The 10263-nt window shown below is 35.2% G+C and overlaps 1 non-coding gene across 1 annotated transcript; it reads right to left on the reverse strand.

Annotated features, from left to right (window-relative positions):
• Nucleotides 1-886: 886 nt before the first annotated feature.
• Nucleotides 887-9427, reverse strand: LOC115441823 (the record flags this gene model as incomplete). Its single annotated transcript, XR_005113968.1, is given in 4 exon segments — nt 887-1063; nt 2755-2885; nt 6654-7182; nt 9246-9427. It is a non-coding gene; the product is annotated as an uncharacterized LOC115441823 (transcript).
• Nucleotides 9428-10263: the final 836 nt, after the last annotated feature.

Raw genomic sequence — 10263 nt, forward strand, 5'->3', positions numbered from 1 at the left:
ACGTTAAATTATGCATTATCTATCTATAGTGTGAAAATAAAAAAAAATGCGGAGAAAAATCACTTATGAGTTGGGGAAACGATTGACAAAATAATAATTATTTTCCGGTATTTATAAAATGAAACATGTTTGCGAGAAATAGATGTATAGTTCCAAAAAATGCCGTTTGTCAAACATCACGCCTCTTTTATTTGACTCACTGTAGTAGATAAAAACATTTGAAGAAATTGTTCGTCATCGTAGAATTGTTCTTGAGTATTTTTTATACTTATATTGAATCATTTATTTTGATGTTGTCTCATTTCCAGTTACATATTTGTGTACACTCTAATATTTAAGACATTAATTATTATATTATAGAAATGCATAATGAAGTGACTACCTCTCTGTAATTTTTGTAGGTAATTGGGAGAATCATAAAAGTTCACGTCTAATGTTTTAAGATGACAAATATAGCGCCCATCCCGAGTTTGTTTATTAAAAGTTGGAGGTTGAGATGCATCTGTTTATGGGTAGTTTGTCGATAACCATCACGCGAACACTAGAAGAATTTGATTGACTCATATTTTTCTTTTTTTAAATTTATTTTAGGAAGATTTACAGACAATTTTTTTAGAATTTTTCAGTAGAGGTTTTACTATAAACTATATAAAGTAATATGTATTATAAAGTTAACTTAGTTTTTATTTATTCATATAGAGTAAATGTATACAGATGGACTTAATGCCTGACGCTTTCTCATTCTCTCGCATTCCCTTTGGGTGATGCAAAGATGAAACAATGTGGGTGTATACAAAACATAAAAAAGGCAATATTTGTACAATAAATACATAATACCCATATAAATACGAATATACAAATTCTATGACTCCTTAAATTTAAACAATAAACTATAGTACATTTTATTGTCTTTACTCATAGATATTACAACATTATGATGTACATTGCGTCACAATTAAATTTTACAATAACCAATATCTTATTTATTACTTTACAAATATGTAAAACTTTATTAATTCCGAGAATTTGATTCAGTCCGCTCGGATCACCTCCAAAACTGCGTCTGAAACAATAGCAAAATATCATGAAGGAAATCATAAGTGGCATAGAGTAGTGGAGTCAGAAATTGAGTTAGGACCTCTCCCGAACAAACGGTTTTAAGCATTCGTTTTGTACATTTACGAAACACGAGGTACGGGCGGGAATATGCAAAGAATTAGGAATAATTTCTATAAAATATAAATTTTAGGTCTTAATTTTAAACTAACAGAAACGTTCCTTATTATATTGTCTTCCTAATACTGTTCATTGTAAATTAAAATGATCCGTACCTTAGGAGGCGATGCACGGAATCAATAATCCTATTATTTTGAAATTAATGAAGCAATATCTACATTACAAAAAAATATATAAAGCAAAGGTGTTGTAGAAATATAATAGTTAATTTTTGTTTCTATAAGTATTACAAATTTTGAATAGATATATAGCTCTTTAATATGATAAGCGCGCTGATTTGCCATAGAGCTTGATAGAGCCATAAATATCAAAGGGCCGGCTCGGGCGACGTGAGGTATCATGAGGCTTACAAATCACAGCCTATGGGATGCTCTGTGAGCTTCATTATACCAGTGGTATTCCCCTAAGAACTAGAATCTAGAGTAGGTGATACACGTACATAATATCGATTGGTCTTCAGAAATTTCAATCACCTAAACGCAACTGCAAAACTGTCATTACAAATATGTCTTCGGCGAGACAATGGTACTATCAAACCAGTCTAGTCATAGTGTAGGCTAGTACTGGATTAGCCTTAAAAAACTAATTTTCAGGTTTTATCGCCGTTATTCATATTATATTTTTTTCGTTTTGAAGACTTTGTAGCTTTCATGGTCACGCGGCGGGCTATAATATTCGAAAAATAGTTTTATTCCGATGTCTAACATTCATGTAAATATAAATCATTATGGTATAGCCTTGTACCATCTACGCTTGGGTCAAATCAGCCTTTTCTTGTGTTCTAGATTAGCTTTGTTTAAAGCCAAATTGCCTCACCACTAGGCATTTTAAAACGAATATCTAATCAACTTTTGCTTGCGAATATTATCATTCTCAAAGCATACATTGTGTTTGCACGTCGTATAATCGTGATGTATTGGTAATTAAGTTTCTAATGTTCCACACTAGCTTTACATGATCTAGTCGTGATGTTTAGGCATTAGGAACCATGTATCTACGTTAGTGACTTAATTAAGTCCAGTAACTGCACTACGTTTGTGAATCACTGTATTAATTTTAGTTTGGAAGGCATCTTCAGACCATGCAAATTTCCAATATTATTACGTCGTCAGCTTAGCAAATCACTTTTTTTTTAGCGTTAAGTGGTTAAGAGTTGCTTAAAGGTGTCAAAAACATCACCGGTTCCTAGTTTACACCTATTTAAGAGGCAAGATGGCGGGTTATGATTTACAGCTGATGGAGTAAATGTGTTTTAACTAAGCATAGCTTTGGGAATTTTTATAAGTAAGACTGATTTTCACATTCGTAACACGATTTATGACACGGCCTCAGTAATTGAAGGCCTTATCAGTACTGGTACCTAATATATTTGTAAAGATCAAACATTTAACAGTAATATTATAGAAATTTATTTCGAATGAGTCATAACTATTTAATTCATCTACACAAATAATTTTATACAAACCTAGAAAGAGAGCATTTTTATATCGAAATACTGACTGACTTGTTAGAACTTACTTTCTTCTGTTTGTAGAATTTCATCCTCTTCTTATTCTTTCGCTGTTTCTTCCTCTTTAATTTATTCTTTATATTCGGTGACTTGTTCTTGCTATGACTCGATGCAGGGACCACTTCTTTCAAAGATGGGTCTGTAACAAGTAACATTATTGTAACCTATAACATATTATAATTTATAGCAATTGCTATATCTCATTTTCGATTTTTATACGATTGAATGAAAGTAACAAGTTTTATGATTTACACTATATCCATACAGCAACATTACCAAGTAAATTAAAGTTTTTGAAATGCCGTACACGATCGTTTTGAAGCATTGTGCATGTTAAATGTTATATTTTTAACCACAATTCGTTTCATACAAATGGTAACATACTTTACACAATAATTTATAAGTAGGCAGTCATATTCTGTTAAATACATTTCTAAGTCAAGAGTCAGAAGTAGGAATGCGACGATAGAGATTATATAATCGATTTCCTTTTTTTTGATGCGCGCACGGCACAGTGACTCCACTGCCCCTGATGGTAAGCGGAGTGGGGTCCAATAGAATGTCGACTGACGAGAGATGATTACCCTCGACAGTCGACACAATTATGCCGGCCTATTGAAACCAGATATACACAGGCTGATACCGGAACGCGACACACGTGGGCCACTATGGCGGGTTTTAACACCTTGTGTACGGTGGTCGCTAACCGGGCGGATATGAAATATACCCTACCACCAGCTAAACTTATTAATATAACAAGTGTAAAATGTGAAGATATTGGTATGTTTAGTTTGTTACAAGTTTACGTATATACTGCTTAATGCATTTACATCTTGGGAACAGACATCTCAGTAAAGTTAAAGTATTCATCTAGGTTACTTTTATCTTGATGTGGGCGGGTTTGGAAAAAAACCCAGTATTTCATAAACTAATCAGAAATACGTACGCGAAAGAAAGAAAATTGCTTGTCTACATCATTATCTTGGTTATAAAATCCGTTTATAGATTTATAACATCAATCTTTCCGGTTATTTCAATGAATTCCAATGATTATATTTATTTGTGCCTAGACTTTCAGGCGAAACGGCAAACAAGGAAGTTGACGTACGGAACAACCCTTTTAGTATGGAATAATAAAGGTATAATGCTGATGCCATTGATTGCGAAGCTGTCTGTTAGCCTAAAACTCCGTGAAGATAGTTTGCATCGCATTCTTCTGAAAAATCTGATTTATTTCAGTTACTTTACTAAACTTCAGAAAAACGTAGGCAGGACATTAAACACACACACACACACGTATACGTTGTGTGTACATCAAGCCTCTCTCTCCGTAGAGGTAGGCAGAGGTGCAACCAGTGCACCAGATTTTAACCATGTATGTTCTTTCCTATAATGATAGGGAGACAAATTCCAGATTCAAGGCTGATACTAAAGAAAAACCCATTATTAAACTGCCCGGCATTCGAACCCAGGTCCTCAGAGCGGTGTCGTATCGCGCGCACAATACATCTATGCTACCGAGGCAGTAGGTTTTTTTATGTTTTATTTATCATGTTTACAAAATGATCACATTTAAAATATCACATAATAAACTTTAATAAAATCACTAAGATTTGTCAACAATGCTATGACCTGAATTATATTTGGTACTTTGTAGCAATTTATTGTTCTTGATCTTTCAATCAAATCTAAATAAAGTCTTGTTGTCTGGAGCGGAACCTTAGTTGTTTATGACTGACAAAATATTATTGCTTTCACACATAATTTAGATTACATTTAGAGCGTTGCTTCATGATGACCGCTTATCGTCCACTCTGATTAATCATTTGTAACATTATTTAAAACAATGCAATTATAAAATAATTCTCATTATTGAGTACAAGAGGTCAGACTATATTAGCTGCTGAATTCACAATTTTTGTCTCCTGGCATACAAAATATTGGTATCGCTTCGATCCTAAAGAAAAGTTGCTATGGGGCCGTTCAAGTATTACGTAACACAATTTGGGGAGGGGATCTTGTAAAACGTTACGATACGTTACAGGGTCGGGAGGGGGGGTTCGTACAAAGCGTTATGTAACATTGTTTTTTATTTTAAAACAATATCAAAGGTATTTTAGCGATTTTCCGGTATTTTGCATAAAATAATTGATAATATTACAAAAAAAAATGACACTTTAGAGTTACATAACTTTTGGGGTTGTACAGGAAAACGTTACGGCGCGTTATAATGGGGTCAAAATCTTCAAAAATTGCGTTACGTAATACTTGAACGGCCCCTATGAATATATGACGTCACGATCACCTAAGTTTACATTGTAAAGTAGTATGGGGATTCCAGCACAATCGCTTGTTGGAACATCGTTTTAGTAACATGGTAAATTTGTACTCGTTATATATGGAGAGAACGACTAGTGACGGATTTAAACAACCAATTTTGTAATTAGGGATGCTTTTTGACTGACTAAAATAAGGCAGGAAGGCAAGTAAGTTGTCTTGTGGTGTTCTCTACCGATTGTGTATTTATTTTTTACTTACAGTGGCGTAGCGGGGATTAATATAGACATGTGCGAAGTCGCATCAGCGAGGCCCCTTTTCTTTCGTTCTCAAGATTTACCCAATAAATTTAACTTACCAAACATGTTTTGACTTGACATACCTATTTAAAAAGCATATAGATTTGAAAAATCACACTTACCAGAGGCCCCGTGTGACCCTTTTAAGTGCGTGGCCGTGGGCAAGGACCCACTTTGGCTACGTCTAGCTACGTCACTGCTTACTTGCTAATTATTATTGTACGGTTCCTATCATATACAAGGAGTGCTAAATATATTGCAGATTGTGTCACCTTCATGCAGTTAAGTTATAGCACATAATAATGTGGGAGGATTTAAAGCTGGTGTGTGAAACACATTCACAATGTGCGTGTGTGAAGTCTTTGTGAATAAACATACATCAATCGTCATGACAAAGCAATGCACGCATCAACAAACTCAAAAAATATAGCGTGATTGTGCGAGAATGCACGGCGACTAGCGAGGTTCTCAAATCGTGTGACAGTTTTTTTCTCTATGCCTAAGCGACGGCGTGAAATAGTGATACTATTGGTGAATGTTTTTTAGTGCATCGTTTACCTCTCTTACACCTTTACGGTGGATACGTACGCAAAATCGGTTCGAAGTCTTTCTCTTTTTAACAACTACACATCTCTAAGATATCATTATTTGGATTAAATTTAAATTTCGAATAAAGATTTAAAATGAATACTTCAAATGATTAAGGTCAATTCCCAATATTTAGGTCAGATATAAACAGCTTCATTCGTAAAGTCCATATCAAAAGCAATAAAAACACACTTTCTAAGCACTTTAATATTAAAGTACCATTCAGATGTTCTCAGTAGCGTCGAATGCTTTCGATTCAATTTTCTGATAATCATTAGAAAGTACAAATATTTATAGACGTTATATTTTGCTAGTTAACGAAAATATTAGTTTTCGTATTGGGATTCTGAGTGCGTGAGACATAGAAAAGTTTTAGATTTTTTTTGAATTTAATATTAATATTTTCTGATGTAGGAAACGAGTGTACCTTCTGGGGTGTTGTTTTTTACCTAATTCAAAGATTAAGCAGAAAATTGATTTACAAGATTTTTTCCGTTGTGATTCGTGAAGCGAATTATTCTATTTCTTCCCTTATAAGTAGGCGTATTTTATTTGATACAGCATTCAATTACAAAATATATTATCATTAGCAAGTAAGAACAATATAACATTTTTGCAAAACAAACACATTACACGTTTGAAACATACAAAATGAAACTATTTACAATTATATACAAAATATACACCTTAATTTATTTATAAATAATCCAACTCGTTATTTACAATGTCTCGATCATTCTTACCTTGTAAATCATAGTATCCCTTTGACAAATAGTGAAGTAAAACCGAGGGCATATCGTCGTATCCCTCAGGCTTGTACTTAAGTCCACTCTTACCAGCCCCTATGGATACGTCAGAGCAGGCCCCGAACTGCTCCTGATTCCCGCACCCCAACCCCCCAGTACCATTGGGACAGATACCCCAATTATTCCCGGCTGTATACCTCCACTGCAGAACACAGTGGTCGCACACCAGACCTGATGGTAACCGATAGTTGACGTCGTATTTCACACTGCCCCGTGTAGGATAGTATTTCGTGCCCCTTCTTCTAATTCTAGGGGGTATTCGTCAAAGCACTCTTGATCGTTCCTGTGGGGATCGGGGCACAGTTTGAACTCCCAGAATCCTTTGTGGGAGGTGGTGAGGTGGACTGTGACGGTAAAGACGGATGAAGGAAGGTAATGCGCGACTATGATGCCTTCTCCGTAGGTGCCGCCGAGTTCGTGGGCGCGCGGAGGCTTGGCATCGTACCTGTCGCCACAAATGCCGCATCTGAAATATAAAATACATTGTAGTCTATCATTCTCTGGCATGTGTTCGAAAAATAACGAATAATCTTGGCCCGCGACATATTAACTTTTACTGGAATTCTTTTATATGTAAATAATTTAACTGATGGAGCAGTGATGTGTAAAGCCGGCAATCATCTTGAGCATACTACCGCGTACTGGGAGATTTTATTGTACGTAAATGTGTCTTACTTCACCTACTACGAGAGAGTTTACTCAAGATGTTTGTCGACTGTAATGAGGATTGTCATTCATCCCGATATATCGGGATTTTTACAATTATTTAACTTTCCGTCTCGCCGATTAAAACTACGGAATGTAAAATGAATTATTTCAATAAAAACACAATATTCAATGATGTTATCAAAACAAGCAATACGATAATTGTTTAATTATACTATAAAAAATGGATTTTCCATAGACGATGAACGCTATCCGGCACTGGCACTGCGGTTCACCAAAAGACTAATGTATCTTGATTTGTTATTACGTTTCATGGTGTCAGATTGCCAGCAGGTCTAAGCGTTCTCTATTTCATTTAAGGTTTGCAACCAACGAATGCTCTGACATCCTGGTTCATGTAGAGTGATCTCATACAATCCAATCACTGACGTTTATTCGTTTTAATCGATATAATATGTACTAGGTAGAATAAACGTCAATTTTCGTTTTGATAAGCAAAATAAACAAGATATTGCTATCTATTCAAATAATTAACTTACGTTATTGTTTTTGAACATACGATTTTACGGATATTTCTAGATACATAAATAATTATTGACTAGTTTTTGCTTGCGGCTTTGACTAAGTGAAATGTTTTTTTAAAAAATATATAATATTATTCTTGAACAATATTTGATTCGCGAAAAACTTTTCTCTACAAACAAACTCTACCCCATTTCCGACTAGATATGAATTTAATCGTGTTCAGTTCATTTCAAGATAGTTGTGGGTCAAAGTATGCAAACAAAGAACGTGCCACTGACCTCTCTATCTGGGAATATTTTTTCGGATTACAAAGCTGCATGAATATTATTTCGTACGTGACTATTTCTGTAGACAAGAGGTACCGAGAACTACTTTAGATGGTTATCGGTGATCATAGAAAGCCGACGTACAGCGAAAGGTTACATATTTTGACAGACATTTCGACCTCCTCCGTAGATAGAGAATTTCATTGTATACAATACAATCCAAAACACTTACAAAGCAACAAAAAATATAGTAGATCTTTCAACAAAGAATACAAGTTCTTATTAATGTCTACATTAATTCCTGTTACAATCATTTGAGAACCATCAACATCAGATCGCTGGGTCCAGTTTTAATTGATTAATAAGAAATAATCAGGTCAAAACCTGGTCGGCTTTGCATTTATTGTTACGGTCATTCTAACCTTAGACATTGGGGTAGTGTGGGAGACTTTGGAATTATCGATAATGGTTGATCAAGAATGTTTTGTGCGTTAAATATTGCCATTATAATATTTGAATTACTACGGCATTATGAAAAGGCAAAGATTCTAGAAACTATTCTAGGCATTCGTTATTTAGCAGAAAGTAAAATTCACGAAGTTAAAGGCAAGACGCAATATTTGCAATTTTGATCGCTGTGGAAATACGGAAACAGACTGGCCAAATGTTTGTTTATTAACCTATTAATCCTCATGATCGCTTTATGCCTCCGGATATCAGAGACTGAGGTTTGTTGGCTATTCTAGGCCCTGTCAGTTTGGTACTCAATAACATACTTAAATAATATTATATGAGCCCTTTATTATACACTGTCCTATTGTTGGGCATAGACCTTCTCTACAATTGAGAGGTATTTCGCGTGGTAGCCACGCTGGCCTAGTGCAGATAGACAGACTTCATATACACTCGAAATTGTTATAGAAAACTTTCTCACGTATGCAGGTTTGTTAAGGATGTTTTCCTTCACCATTAAAGCTAGCTATAATGCGTACCCTAGGGTTTTAACCAACGGACATTCGTCTAAGAAGTCTGTTCCACTTCCTAGGCTGTTTTACCACTGTGTGATACTTACTTGCCCTTATTGTAACTCCATTGGTGCCACATGCCTCCGCAATTGACGCCATCGTCATCGTAGTCTGGCTTGGTGGGGAACCCTGCTCGCCAGGCGGAGGCCCTGGACGTTGGCTGAATCACTCGCCCATGACCTGCCACCAGCACCAGCATGGAAGCAATGGTTAGGAATAAACGCCACATCTGAAAATTTGGAGTTACTAGTGAAGTCACATGGTGTATATAATTGAGTTATAGGAGTCTTAGAGACGGGGGTAGGTAGTTAGTCTAGTGTGTCGTTTCTAATCAAAACAACATTATTCGAAGTGGAACACGACACGTCAAGTAGCAAACCCATTTTTTGTGGGAGTTTAGTTTTCATTCTCTTTCTTCTTTCTATACTATTATGTAAAGCTAAATAGTTTGTTTGTTTGAACGCGCTAATTTCAGAAACTACCGGACGGAAAAGATAAAATTTGAGTCCAAATATTTCTTAAAAAAAAAAACGAATTAGGCGTAACCACAACACAAACGTCATAATTTTTTACATAAGTAACATTAATTAATTACTGTCAAAGTTTCTCTCAGTGAAATGAAAGGACACAAAATGTAGCTTGCAGACTGGTTGAACGCTGTTCCTTTTGCAAATATCGTGATGCATTTTCGTTTCATAGAGTTTCAAATCACACCGATTTTAAAGAAGTTTCACTTCAAACACTGGCCTTAGTAAACTTAGTAGTTTTTACTCCTTATAAACTTACGATAATGCCTGCATGACCTGCAGCACCAGCACCATGATTGTTTAGATGTAGGTAATCGCGTTACTGGACATATTTTAACATTCATTTACTTAATTGAGGCAAAAAAAATTTGGACAGAATCTTGATTATTCATGTTATGAGGTAATTGTAAGATTTAATTTGTTTAGAATAGCAAGCACGCTCGCACCTCCGTCATCGCGAGCTTCACACGTCACTGCAATATGTCATTTTGTTGTTCACGGCAATGACGACTTTATTAACTAACGTCACTGGATAATA

Source organism: Manduca sexta, unplaced genomic scaffold (assembly GCF_014839805.1).
Source record: "Manduca sexta isolate Smith_Timp_Sample1 unplaced genomic scaffold, JHU_Msex_v1.0 HiC_scaffold_572, whole genome shotgun sequence".
NCBI lineage: Eukaryota > Metazoa > Arthropoda > Insecta > Lepidoptera > Sphingidae > Manduca > Manduca sexta.